Source organism: Neofelis nebulosa, chromosome 8 (assembly GCF_028018385.1).
Source record: "Neofelis nebulosa isolate mNeoNeb1 chromosome 8, mNeoNeb1.pri, whole genome shotgun sequence".
NCBI lineage: Eukaryota > Metazoa > Chordata > Mammalia > Carnivora > Felidae > Neofelis > Neofelis nebulosa.
Genome location: NC_080789.1, coordinates 139,275,681 through 139,290,781, shown reverse-complemented (window position 1 = coordinate 139,290,781; position 15,101 = coordinate 139,275,681). Strand labels below are relative to the sequence as shown.

The following is a 15,101-nucleotide window of genomic DNA, read 5'->3' as shown; positions in this document are numbered from 1 at the left end:
TTATCTGGTTCTACAAGTCACCCGTTTCCACAGCTAAAGGCAGCCGCACCGCACGCCCCTCCATTTCCAGTTGATGGAGTAATACTGAGGCAGCTCGAGGTGTTCAGACAGAGTTGTTACCCATATAATTACATCGGCCTTGATTTAGATGTTGCTAATGAGCATACTTTCACTCATATCATCTAAGTTACTTTAAAAAGCAAGTCTGATTTGGAAAAACTCCCCCACGCATCCTTTTAAACACTATCCTATTCCTGAATGCGCAACCCTTTCATTGAATCTGTTTTCAGTTGTGACTTGTTAACTGACCTGTATATCCCAGTGACTTCTCTGTTGTTCGTGTTTATTTAATGAGCCTTTTGGGGGAAGACAATCTTTCTTCGGGTAAAATGGTATTTTTCCAGAGAGGCTTCTAGGGACCACCAATTGTGGTTTTTCAGGAGATGTGGCATGGCAGGATGAGAGCCAGAGACAGCGTCGTTGGGCGGGGTGGTAGGAAATGACTCAGGGGGCTGAGGATGATCGCCGTGAAGTGGGAAGGAGCACCCAAATCTGGTCACAGCGTGAGGACAAGACGATGGTCATTTTTAGCTGAAGGGATGTTGATGACATTGGGATACGTTACATGGCAGTACAGGTTTTTTTGTTTTTGTTTTTTTTTGAGATATTAGCCAGTGATCTACTTCTCTGTTCCCTTGTTCAACCTCATGCAAGCCAATGGCCCTCTGTGTGCGTGGCCCGAGTGGAGGAGCGCGAGAAGCATTAAACAAGGGGACACAGGCAGGGGACACAGGTAAGGGTCCGAGCTGGTGGTGGCAGGTGCTGCAGAGGGTGACCTCGGAGCAGAATGTCCCAGAGACTGGAGGCGGGTGTTGGAAGGGATGCTGGTGCGAGGAGAGGGGAGGGAGCTGGCCCCGGCTGGCTGTGACTTGGGGTCCGGGACAGATACAGGTTGCTGTCCCCCTCAGCATTGCTCGTGATCCCGGGAGATCTTAGTGGGGGCTCCTGAGGGTCTGGGCTCCAAAGCCCATGCAGAGATTTCATTCCCACAGCCAAGATAACTAGACGACTGTTCCAGTAATTGTTCTCTTCTAGCCCACCCAAAAGTAGAACTTTCAGGAGGGGTGTTAGTTCTTCCAAACTTCACATCTTTTTTTAGAGGAAAAACCGCAAGTCGCTTCCTGATGTCCCTCTCCAGGCACTTTTCATCCCATGCCTTTATGATCTTTCAGGAGGAGACCAGCTTATCATTTATCAGAAAGAAGGCAGGTCAGGCCTCCTGAGGGGCTGTCACGCCGCTGGAAAGCTCAGAAAGTCCCCCCACCTGGCATAGCCGTAGAGCAAGAGGATGCCACATTTGGGTCACCTGGTGTGTGTAAGTGCTACAAGGCTGCAGCCTGAAGGCATGTGACGATTCTTTTGCAATAACAAGTCACAATGGGGGACACTTTCACTTCATATATCCTGCAGCTTTACTTGAAGTTGCTCAAATAAGCAGTTTGCCAGCCTGGTCCCTGAATTAGCTCTCTGATGAAAGCTTACATTTACCCTCTGGCCCTTTGCACCACTCTATCCCCGACCAGTGGGCTTTCCCTTGCAGACGTCTCTTCTCTTCCAGGTAGGTCTTTCCTTTGGTGATTCCACCCACTCTTATGGATTTGACGATCTCCTATATCATTATATCAAGGCTAATCCCTTCCTTGAGTTTTTCGTCCTTATTAGGCATATCTGTTTGAGCATATAACATTACTTCAAACAACTCTTGCCTAATAGGAGACTAGATGTCATTGTCTAAGCCAGTACTCTCTCCTGAGGCATGGATGGATGGATGGATTGGTGGATAGATGATGGAAGGAAGGAAGGAAAGAAAGGAAGGGAGGGAGGGAGGGAGGAAAGAAGGGTTGAAGGAAGGATGGATGGATGGATGGATGATGGATGGATGATGGATGGATGGGTGGGTAGATGATGAAAGTAAGGAAGGAAGGAAGTAAAGGAAAGGAAGGGAGGGAGGAAAGAAGGGTTGATGGATTGATGGATGGATGGATGATAGATGGATGATGGATGGATGATGGATGGATGGGTGGATAGATGATGGAAGGAAGGAAGGAAGGAAAGGAAAGGAAGGGAGGGAGGGAGGGAGGAAGGAAAGAAGGGTTGATGGAAGGATGGATGGATGGATGGATGGATGACGGATGGATGATGGATGGATGGGTGGATAAATGATGGAAGGAAGGAAGGAAGGAAGGAAGGAAGGAAGGAAGGAAGGAAAAGGAGGGAGGGAGGAAAGAAGGGTTGATGGATGGATGGATGGATAGATAGACAGAGATACCATTACTTCCTCTTATCCATATATTAAGTTTAACAGTTAATCTTGCCGGGGCTACTATTCCTATGATTTCATAGGAAACTGCTCTCCTCAGGTCAACGATGTTCTCTGTGCTGCTAAATCCAGTGTTCTCTTCCCTGGGATGCAAGGAGAGGCTCAGGTTGAGGCAAGACTGAGGTATAATCGTCCAGGGTCCCACTGGCCAGGCTGGGGAGCTATGGGCCAGGCGGTTTGCAGGTGTGGAATACGGGCTGCCAGGCGCCCAGGCTGATGTGAGCAGGTCTTGGGAGAAATGCATGGCTGTGCTGATGAAACCCCACAAGACCTCCCAGCGACACTGCCCCCCACTCTGCTCATGAGGACCCACCAGCTCTTGGAAAGAGGCTGGGATCGGCACTCTGCGGTGCTCTACGCGGGGCTTGTCTGGTCGCCCACGAAGATTATTAGCAGGAGTGAGACCTGAGACCTGGAATGATTTGACCATTCTGCACCTGGCGGTTTTGAGATCTCTTTCAGCTTGGTGCTTCTGAAAGGCCACCTTTGGCAGGTTGGAAGGGAAGAAGGATGGAAAAGGAGAACCGGGCGGGTGGAGGTGAGGGCAGGCATCCCACCCCACACCTCCCCACCGGCCCTCGGGGTGGCTTCTTGGTGCACAAGTGACTTCCTCCTTTGCAGGCTGCGTTTCTGGCTCAGGACTTGATGACTCTCCCCTCCTGCTTTCCAGACCGTGGGCTTCCTGAGGCAAAGCATGAATCTGTCTTGCTGGCCCCGTGCCCCGCGGTCACACACGGGACATGATCGTCAGGTTCCTCCATTTGGTGTGCTCCGCGTCCTCCCCTTGCCCAGGGTGAGGAAGTCGCTGGCAGATGCTGAGAGCCACCTGCCTTTTGTAGGCAAGTGTGGCCCAGAGAAGTGGTATGATTTGGAATGACAGTTTTCCTTGGGGACTCTGGAAATCAGCGGCTTGACCCTCAGCCGTTGAGTTTTCCGCCAATGGTCTATGTTTCTATTGTGTCTGTTTTTTCTTTTTTCTGTTGGTAGGGCGACCCCAAATCTTTTTTTTTGTGGTACAAGTAAGTAATAAGAAAATATTTGAGGCCATGTAAATGCAACCATCTTACTGTGAAATCTTTTTTAAAGGGTTTAATTGTAATTTTCCCCCTAAGCCAGTTTTCCACCTGAAATAATGTTCCATACAAAATTTTCTCCTGCAAATTTGGAAGCACTTTCCAGTGACCATTACGGCACAAGATATGCACGTTAAAAAGAAACGACACGTTCGAATATGTTCTTCTGCAATTTTGCACGGGTGTGTTTGCAGCGAGCGGTGGCCTGCACTCTGTCGTGCATCTCTAAAGGAAGTGGTTTTGATAGAATCATTTCAGAAAACAACAACAACAAAAAAGCTCTCGCCCTAAATAATGACCAGCATTTTCGTGGTAGGCAATGGAAACTAGAAATATTTTTATGACTGTCTTTTAGTAATATTATCAGTGTCTTTGTGTTCGGAATTTATATCAAACATCTAAGACAGCATGTGCTATTATGGGAAACATATGAATTATTTATGTTTAGCTTAAAATAGATAATTCTCCCCCCCCCCCGACCATAATCTCCATTTATGGTACGCATTTTTCTTCATACATAGCTCATTTTAATAGGGGGAGTATAAAACTCTAAACACCAGTGGTTTCCTTTAATTACTATCCTATATTTTGAACGAGCCCTTATTAAGGAAAACCTTTTTTTGCCCGTTAAAATATTTACAGCTGTTGGTTAAACTTAAGCCATTCAATGGGGGAAACAGTAATAGTTTTAATTTCAGTCTTAGGAAAAAACAATGAATGATCACACTTTCTGTGGGTAGTTATTGGTCAGCTGGGCTTTAGGGCTAGATTTCCATTTCCCCCTGATCTCTTAATCCCATTTTTTTTTTCTTCCTGTAAGTGAACGTTAGGCAGCAATGAATGCTGAGATTTTGATTTTGATTTTTGTAATATTTTTAAATGTTTACTTCTTTTGAGAGAGAGGGAGAGAGAGAGAAACAGATTATAAGGGGGGGAGGGGCAGAGAGAGAGGGCGACACGGAATCCAAAGCAGGCTCCAGGTTCCGAGCCATCAGCACAGAGCCCCACGCAGGGCTCGAACCCACGAACCGCAAGATAGTGACCTGAGCCCAAGTTGGATGCTTAACCGACTGAGCCACCCAGGCACCCCTGAATGCTGAGATTTTAAATTTGGATTGGGTTTGGGGGCTTTCTAATGTAGAGCCCCTCTCCCTGCATGTTGCTAATGTAGTTAAGGGCCCGGTGGAGAGCGTGAGAGGACGTGCTGTGGCCACAGTCCCCTGTTCCCGGGCTGCGTGTCCCTGAATATTCCAGAATATTAGAGACTGAAATATATATATACACATGCTTTAAGAATCCTCATGTGGATCACAATCCCAGATTTCAAACTACACCGCAAAGCTGTAGTGATCAAAACAGTGTGACACTGGCACAGAAACAGACCCGTAGCCACAGGGAGAACAATAGCAAGCGAGGCCAGAAACCATTTTGGTCTGATTTATGTAAAAGTGGAGGTCGTTTTAGTGTTTCAAGGAAATTCTGCCAAGAAAACCGGAAGCAGCTAGATAAATCCTCGCAAACCACCACAGGGGTCAGTCAGCCACTGCTCTTGCTGGGTCAGTTTTACTCCTCTCTCATTTCCCAAGGTGGAGAAAAGAGCCAACGGCCGGCGGAACTGTCCTATGAGCTGGTGTGCGAACAGGCAGGAAGGTGCCGGATGGGAGCAGTGGTGTCCCTATTGCCCGAAGCTTGGACTATGAGAGGCGGGTGGCTCCAGCCCTGAAACCAGCTGCTGTCACAAGGAGTCATGCTGATGGCCTTCACGAGGCTTTGGGTGTCTCCAGTACAAATGAAAACCCGCGAGACCCGTGTCCTGTCTCTGGGATTGGGCCAGCACACAAAGCCCAAAGAGCAACTAATTCCTAGTGGACTAAATGTGAACCTTGCTTTTCATTTTTCTTTCTTTTTGGACCAGGAGGAAGAAAAGTCATGTCGTACATACTCTAGTTATTCATTATTTTCTTTCTCTCTTTCTTTCCTTCTTTCTTTTTTCTGAATCAGAATTTCTTCAAGTGTTAGTTAAAATTAGCATTTCTGATAGCATTTCTTGAGATTTTTGGGAGGCATGGTGGTCAGGACAATTGAAGCATTACTAAAAATACTATCAAAATGTACAAAAAAATGTACAGAAGTTAGTTCATGGCAACCAATAAAAATGCCCTCATATAGACATAGTTAGAAGACATGAGCATAACATTCCAAAGTAAGGAAATACAATGAATCGACAAGTATGCAATAAACTAGTCAAAGTTGTTGCCTTGGGTTCTCCAGCGACAGAGAACCACAAGGTTGTACAAGTGTCTGTGTGTGTGAGTGCATAGGGAGATAGGCAGGTAGAGGGATGGATGGATGGATAGATGCAAGGAATCAGCTCATGTGAGGATCTGCACAAGGGCTCTACAATCTGGAGAATCAGAATTGCTGAAGGTATAGTTCTGATCCAACAGCCATCAGGCTCAAGACTCAAAGAAGAGTTGACGTTTCAGTTCAAGTCTGGAGGCAGACAAAAACCAATGTCCTGGTTCAAAGGCTGTCGAGCAGGAAGAATTCCCTCTTACTTGGAGAAGAGTCAGATTTTTGTTCGATTCAAGCCTTCAGCTGATCAGATGAGACCCACCCCCATGAGGGAAGGCAGTCTGCTTGACTTAGTCTATGCACTGAAATATTAATCTTATTCCAAAACACCCTCACAGAAATGCTTGGGGTCATTTTTGACCAGGTATCTGGGCACCCCGTGGCCTAGTTGATTTGACACACGGAATTAACCACCACAGTTAACAAAAAAGACTCATATGAAAAAGAAATGATATTTTTTAACCTTTAAATCTTGTAATTAAACATTGAGTGCTCAGGTACATTGCTGATATGACTATAAATAACAACAAGCCTTGTGTATTTGAGAAAATTATTTACTTGGCAAAGCATGTTGGCAAAAATCTTAAATGTTCACAGACTTTGATTCAGTATTCCTATTTTGGGGAATCTTTCTAAGATAGTAGTCGCAACACATGTGGAAAAATTAGACAGATACCAAAATCATTATCATGGTGTACTCAGAATAGTAATAGAAATAAAGAAAACGATCTAAAGCTTGACAATATAAAAATGAATAATTAGAGCATGATACACTTAGGTAACAAAAGAGCCAAAATTCATTCAAATATTTGTAAAGTTTCTACAATGTGAAATGTGCTCATGTATGGTGAACAAGCACAGTCATAATTACTATACAAAATAGCTATAAAAATGCTAAAAAAATCTCAAAAATATTTGAGAAGTTACTTGGTGGTAGTAAATTATAGATGGCCTCTATTTTACCTTTCATAATGGTTTTATTAAAATCAAAGAACTTAATCTGATAATTCAGCTCAGTTCAACTTCCTGTTTCTTCTTTTATGATTTAAAAACCATCAGCAGCATAAACCATGTTCTAAGTTCAGAGAATGCTACATAGATTGGATAGCAAAACTCCCTTATAGGATTTATTTTAACCGGAACAAAACTACTATTCTCTAATTTTTCATCTGGCAAATATTTTGGGGCCATTTTCTGGAAATGAGGTATTATCTACCAGAGGAAGTAACCCTGTAGACCTTTGCTTTATAATGCGAATCCGTGTGTCGGTGTTTTACACATAAATGTAGGTCAGAATATAAAGCTTATATTAGGAACATAGGGGAGTAAACATTCATTACTCAGAGTGTTTACTTGCCCGCACGGAGAATATAATAAAAGATATTGCAGACTGAAAAACTTTGGTTGCAAACGCTAAATCAGTTTGGGGCGGGGGGGTTCGTTAGCTTAGCTTTGATGTTCTCCTGGACATAATTTTGTGAAAACAGTGATATTTAGTAATGCAAAACTCTTCTTTCAAACTCTCGTGGACTGTGCTCAGGGAAGAGAGGACAAGGGATCTATACTGACTGAGTGTTTTTTGACAAGTTGAGAAGTGCATCCTCCACTTGGGAGAGAAAAAAGATTGGCAAATTTAATCTTCAAATCAGAGTTAGTCTTCAAATATATATATTGAATCTGGTTCTATGAGGTTTTATTTTATTTTATTTTATTTATTCATTTATTTATTTATTTAAGTTTATTTTGAGAGGGAGGGAGAGAGAGAGAGAGAGAGCAAATGAGCAGAGGAGGGGCAGAGAGTGAGAGAGAAAGAGAATCCCAAGCAGGCTCCACACTGTCAGCACAGAGCCCAACATGGGGCTCGAACTCATGAACCATGAGATCATGACCCGAGTCGGATGCTTCATCGTCTGTGCCCCTATGGCTCTTCATACAGTGGCTTTTGGCGAGTGCAGGGTCAGTGCTGGGAGCCCACGTGGGTGGCATCCATTGTCACCGCAATGCAGACCCATTGTTTTGGCATTCCCATCTTCTTCCCACTTACAGCGTCATCCACAAAACTATAAAATCAGTCCCTGAGGGCCAGTGAGGTGTGAGAAGATTAGAACATAAAATAGTAACAGTGATAATATAACTAACTCCAGTTAATTCACCGTGAACCTGAGGTTAACATGGGAACCACTAACCTGTACTAGGTTCTATGGGATGCTATTATCTTTTTTTTTTAAGTTTATTTATTTTTGATGGAGACAGAGTGTGAGCATGAGCTGGGGAGGGGCAGAGAGAAAAGAGGGAGATACAGAATCCGAAGCAGGCTCCAGGCTCCGAGCCATCAGTACAGAGCCCAACACGGGGCTCAAACCCACGAACCGTGAGATCATGACCTGGGCTGAAGCCGAACGCTTAACCGACTGAGCACCCCCAGGCGCCCCTGGGATGCTATTATCTTCAGCAGCTCCTACCTGCATCCTTTTCTGGCTTCTCTTGGACATAATTCCTTTTACTTTCTTTTTTTTCCTAGTAATGCATTTGTTGCTTCAATTTCATGTGTTAATCTCATAAAGCTGAGCACATTTCCTTATTAATACAGTCTTAGGCAATTCCTATTCTAAGTTTTACATGACAGGTATCTCCACTGAGAATGTCAAATAACTCAAAATACATTTCCTGACTTGAATATCCCAGAATATTAGAGACTGAAATATATACACATGCTTTAAGAATCCTCACGTGGATCACAATCCCAGATTTCAAACTACACCGCAAAGCTGTAGTGATCAAAACAGTGTGACACTGGCACAGAAACAGACCCGTAGCTCAACAGAACAGGATAGAGAGCTCAGAAATAAACCCACAACTACATGGTTCATTGATCTTCGACAAAGGAAGCAAGAGTAGCCAATGGGAAGAAGACAGTCTCTTCAATAAATGGTGTTGGGAAAACTGGATGGGAATATGGCAAAGAATGAAACGGGACTGCTTTCTGACACCATACACCAAAAGAAACTCACAATGGATTAGAGACCTAAATGTGAGGCCTGAAACCATAGAAATCTTAAAAGAAAACAGGCAGTAAACTCTTAAACATAGGCCTTAGCAATATTTTTCTGGATCTGTCTCTACAGGCAAGAGAAACAAAGACAAAAATAAACGATTGGGACCACATCTAACTAAAAAGATTTTGCACAGCGGGGGCGTCTGGGTGGCTCAGCTGGTTAAGCGTCCAACTTGGGGTCAGGTCATGGCCTTGTAGTTCATGGTTTTGGGCACTGCGTCGGGCTCTGTGTTGACAGCTCAGAGCCTGGAGCCTGCTTTGGATTCTGTGTTTCCTCCCCCCGCCCCCCCGTCTCTCCTCCTCACCCATTCACGCTCTCTCTCTCTCTCAAAAAATGAATAAACATTAAAAAAATTAAAAAAAAGATTTTGCACAATAAAGGAAACTATCAATAAAATGAAAAGGCAACCTATTGAATGAGAGAGGGTATTTGCATATAACATATCCGATAAGGGGTTAACATCCAAAATATATAAAGAACTTACACAATTCAACACCAAAGAAAACCAAATAAATCGATTAAAATGGGCAGAGGACCTGAGCAGACATATTCCCAAAAAAGATACACAGACGGCCAACAGACACATGAAAAGACGCTCATCATGGCTCATCATTAGGGAAACGCAAATTAAAACCACAGTGAGATATCACCTCATGCCTGCCAGAATGGCTGAAATTCAAAACGCAAGAAACAACAGGTGTTGGTGAGGATGTGGAGAAAGGGGAACCCTCATGCATCGTTGGTGGGAATGCAAACTAGCGCAGCCACTTAAGAAGATAGTAGAGAGTTGGGCGCCTGGGGGGCTCAGTCGGTTGAGCGTCCGACTTCGGCTCAGGTCATGATCTCACCGTCTGTGAGTTCGAGCCCCGCGTCGGGCTCTGTGCTGACAGCTCGGAGCCTGGAGCCTGCTTCAGATTCTGTGTCTCCCTCTCTCTCTAACCCTCCCCTGCTCATGCTCTGTCTCTCTCTGTCTCAAAAAAAAAAAAAAAAGAAGATAGTATAGAGGTTTCTCAAAAAGTTAAAAATACAACTACTATATAATCCAGTGATTCCACTACTGGGTATTTACCCCTCCAAAACAAAGCAGTCATACAAAAGGATACACTCACCCTTATGTTTATTGTGGTATTATTTACAATAGTCAAGATACGGAAGCAACCTAAGTGTCTGTCGATAGATTAATGGATAAAGAAGATATGGTGTGGGCGCCTGGCTGGCTCAGTCAGTGGAGTATGTAACTTTTGATCTCAGGGTTGTGAGTTTGAGCCTCGTGTTAGGTGTAGAGATTACTAAAAAATAAAATCTTGGGGTGCCTTGGTGGCTCAGTCGGTTAAGTGTCAGATTTCGTCTCGGGTCATGATCTCGCAGCTCATGGGTTCGAGCCCTGTGTCAGGCTCTGTGCTGACAGCTCGGAGCCTGGAGCCTGGTTCAGATTCTGTGTTTCCCTCTTTCTCTGCCCCTCGCCTACTCACGCTTGCTCTCTCTCTCAAAAATAAATAAATGTGAACACAAAATTTTTAAAATAAAATCTTTAAAAATGATGTGGTGTGTGTGTCTATATCTATCTATGTCTATGTTTATATCTATCTATCTATCTATCTATTCATCTATCTATCTATTCTGCAGAATGGAATACTACTCAGCCACACAAAAGAATGAGATCTTGCCAGTTTTGACAACATGGATGGACCTACAGAGTGTTATGCTGAGTCACATAAATCAGGCAGAGGAAGAAAAATATCATGACTTCACTTCTATATGGAATCTAAGACAGAAAACAAATGAACAAACAAGACCAGAAACAGAAACAGACTCATAAATACAGAGAAGAAACTGGTAGTTGCCAGAGGGGAGAAGAGTTGGAACTGGGTGAAATACGTGATGGGGACGAGGATTAAGACCACATTTATAACAGTGAGCATCTCAGAATGTATAGAATTGTCAAATCCCTGTGTGATAGCCTCAAACGAATATAATGTATGTCAAGTAAACTTCAATAAATAAAAAGGAAAGAAAAAGGAAAAAAAAGCGAGAGAAAAGGAAGAATCCGCTGTTGTGGGTCTGTTGTGGTAGCTGCTACAAAGGACAGCGGTGTGTGTGTGTGTGTGTGTGTGTGTGTGTGTGTGTTTAGTGGATAAAGGGTTTCAGTTTGGGACAAAGAGAGTTCTGGAGACGGATGGTGATGGTGGCTGTCCAACAGGTGGATATACGGACCCTCACTGAACTGTACACAGAAAAATGGCGAAGATGGGAGGGGGGGTCACCTCGGTGGCTCAGTCGGTTAAGCGTCTGACTCTTGATTTAAGCACAGGTCATGATCTCAAGGGTCGTGGGTTCAAGCCCCACATCAGGCTGTGCACAGAGCCTGCGTGGGATTCTCTCTCTCCCTCTCTTTCTGCCCCTCCCCCTGCCCCTGCTCTCTCTCTCTCTCTCAAAATAAATAAATGTTTAAAAAATGGTAAAAATGGTAATATTTTATACCATATATATTTTACCACAACAAAAATGTAAAATAAAATTTTGAAATATTGTACTTTAGCATTTAAGAACGTTTTAAAAATGAGAAAACTGTAGCACATACATATATATTTCTATAAATATATCTCTGCATCATTTTTTTTTTACTCAACGGCATTCCTTCTTTCCTTGTACCTCGAACGCTCATTAGTGCTTTTGTATGAGCTTGAGTGGACGAGGCACCATGAAGCGTACCTAGGAAACAGCTCCCAGCTCTTGGTAAGGACATCTGGGAACACAATCCTTTCTTGAGCAGAGGCTGCGGCCGTGACAGAGATTTCTGTGACCCATGTGGACTGCCAGAGAGCGGGAGCAGGACGTCTGGGGGGCCGACTGGCAGTCCCTCACTGCAAGCTCAAAATTCACCTGAAGCGTTCATGCAAACACCGGATTCTTCATAATCTGTCATGCCCGCTGCACCACGACACCAAGGCTTTCCACCCTTCGACGGCTGAATTAGAGCCAAACGCTCCCAACACACACCAACTTTCTCCTTCTGGTTCTATATGGCTAAGGCATGTTCTAAGGACCTCTGAGGTCTGTGCGTCCGGGCTCACAAAGTGGTGCCATACAGTAACCAGAGGGTCTAGGTTCTAGAACATCCGTTTGAGTCGCGGGCAACAAGGACAGCAGTGACAAAGGTCCCTCTGGGGCAGGCCTCACGCTGCCCTGTCTGCAAGTGAATGCCTTTGAACAGCGAGGACGGAAGAGACCAACGGCACGATGACTTCCTCCTAAAATCGGACTGGGACCGCCAGACCTCGGTTGCCATGGCGACAAACGCTGTATCCTCACAGCTTATCAAAAAGTGTGTTTCACTCATCGGGCGTTTGCGTGTCCAGGCTGTTGGAGGAGATTAAGTGAGTTGAAGCACGTGAAACACTAAACATGGGGCCCGACACCAAGAAAACACATAAGTGCTAACACTATTAATGTGAAAAACCCCTTTAATTCTCCAAGGATTTATGGAACACTTCAGTGTGCTGCAGGTGGTTTAGACGATGCCAGAATAAAGACCAAGCTATAAAATACAGACTCTGATGGAACTTGCTGTCTGTGGTTAGATATCAGATTTATAGCACGAAAAGTAGGACAGCTGAGTAAGACAGGATACCACGAAATGAGGAAGGAAACTGCCGCAAAGGGGCAGCCGTTTTAATGACATAATAGTCCTTGCTGAGGACTCGGCTCTGTTTCCAACTCCGGGTTGAGTGTGGCGTGCGTGATCCCCTTCCCTCTCTGCGACAGTCCCTCTTGCAGAGAAGGAGACTGAGGGCTGCAGACTCTTCCCACACACCCCCAGGTCAGGGGCAGGGCAGACTTCAGGGGAGTGACATGCAGGGACTGTTCCCTTCTAGGCTCGGAGCCTTCGTTTAAGGAGGCTGTGATGTTGTGATTTATAGTAAGAGGCACAGATTCGGTTTTCTGCCCTGTTTCTGGTGGAGGTCCTCACACCCTTGGAATCTCCTAAAAGGAGAGAGACACTGAAGCATCTTATGTCATGTGAATGAGGTGACTTTCGGAAACACCAGGAGAGTGGGCGCTGCTTGCCTGGGACTGGAGGGTTTGAACTCTCAGATCCAGCCCCCACCAACCTTCATGGAGGATGAGGGGGCTGGAGGGGGAACCAAGTGCCAGTGGCTGATGAGTTAACCCCCCATGTCTGTGTAATGAAAGCTTCATAAAACCCCAAAAGGATGGGGTTCAAAGAGCTTCCAGTGAACACCCGGAGATTTGGGGACATCGGCTTGCAGGGGTCTTGAGTTGCATCCTTTATAAGAACCTGGTGATTCAGTAAGTAAGCTGCATCTCCGAGCTCTATGAGCCCCTAATTAATGGAACCTAACAGGAGACCGCTGTAACCTCTGATCTACAGCGGTCGGTCAGAAGCACAGGTGACAACCTGGGACCTTTGACTGGCGTCTCGAGTGTGTGTGTTGGGGGCAGGGTTATGGGACGGAACCCTCAGCCTGTGGGATCTGACCATCTCCAGGTGGACAGTGTCAGAACTGAGATGAACCGTAGGGCACCCTGCGGGTGGTGGACATTTGCCTGGCGATGCGGGAGGAACCCATATATACACTCCCGCATTGGAATTGGTATGGAATGGCAGACAGGTTTTCAACATGGCCATTCGGGATTTATCAAGTGCACGAACAGTTCACCTGCCTGTGAGCGCTGAGCAGCGTTTTCTGTAAAAATGCCAGCCCCCTGTGGGGTGAGTTGAGATGCTCTGGTGTGGAGGTCACCTAAGTTCGTGGAAGGAAATCATGATATGCTTCCCTGTATTGCACACTAATCATGTTAGAGCCATTTTTAGTGTATAATTGATGCTATTCTCCGGCTACTGAAATTAATTGGAACCAGATGACCAGACTTCGAATATTCCCAGTATTTGCCTCCTTAGCTCATCACTCAACACGTTCTCTATGCCTTGAGAGTCATAGTCAGATAGGTAGATTGTTCTAATACCCCTTCAACATTTAAATTCTTACTTGAAAGTATTTACTTTCTGCATAGAAAGTGATGTAATTATTTTAAAAAATTGTTTAATGTTTATTTATTTTTGAAGGAGAGAGAGACAGAGCATGAGCAGGAGAGGGGCAGAGAGAGAGGGAGACCCAGAATCCGAAGCAGACTCCGGGCTCCGAGCCGTCAGCACAGAGCCCGACACGGGGCTCGAACTCACAGCCCAGGAGACCGTGACCTGAGCTGAAGTGGGACGCTCAACCGACTGAGCCACCCAGGCGCCCTTAAAGTGATGTAATTACTAAAATCTGAGGTTCACACAGACATTATTAGTCTTCACCCCAGCTATCGACGCTCGTCCCCCGAGTTCTGCCCATCACGGGTACTTCGGACAAAAACGAGGTCTCGTGTCAGGTACGTGGAGAGTATCATTGTGGTTCGTTTGCTCTTTGGAGTTGTGCGCAGGTTTTCTGGAGGGTGACCTACTTTGATGATTTCTTACTATTCCTTCCCTCCCTCTCCTTAAGTGTCAATATCTCATTTTCCATCTTAGATTATTAAACGCGGCTTCAAGTTCCAGTTATCCATTTGTTGGATGACGGCTTTCCTGAGTCACAGCTACGTAGATCATGGCCCCCAGTTTTCAGGCTATTGTCAGGATTAGCAGGTCCAGTTTATGTGACATTCCCATCACCGTGTCTGGCGTTGCAAGTAGACTGTCCGGCCTTGAGAAGAACCCCTTGCGTGTGACTTCGGTTAGGACGTCATCTACTTGAGAAGCAGACGCGAGGCCCCGCTTTATCACACCTTCCTCACCCCGCCGGCTTGTGGGCAAGACACGACGCCTTCCTCGAGTGAGTGCGTACGGTTTTAGTGCTTTACGGATGTTCTCTCACTTAATTCTCAGCGGCCTCCCCCCCAAGGTAGGAATTGCCGTGTCCGCCTTCCGACGGGGCCACTGAGTCACGGGGAGGTTCAGCGAGCTGCTGGCGGCCTCTCAGCCTGCACAGATCAGGGAGGGGACAGGAAGACAGGCGGTCCTGAGGCCGGGAGCCTGTTTTCAGTCGTCACCCCAGAGCTGCCTTGGAAACAACGCATGTATGTTTGCACATAAGCGGCCCTGTTTTATGTGACCCTGGTATGCAGGTCCCTTTAGGTACGTCCAGATTTAATCCAATTATCCGACACCTGCTTCTGATCTCTCTGCTTTCTTCAATCATTAGCAAAACCGAATCCACACATCATTCAACT

General features: G+C 45.4%; 1 long non-coding RNA gene across 1 annotated transcript; it reads left to right on the top strand.

The window, feature by feature from the left end:
* The first annotated feature begins 351 nt into the window (after window positions 1-351).
* Window positions 352-7,425, top strand: LOC131483663 (uncharacterized). The gene is made up of 3 exons (XR_009247845.1): window positions 352-793; window positions 1,233-1,618; window positions 5,040-7,425. It is a non-coding gene; the product is annotated as an uncharacterized LOC131483663 (long non-coding RNA).
* The last annotated feature ends 7,676 nt before the right edge of the window (window positions 7,426-15,101 follow it).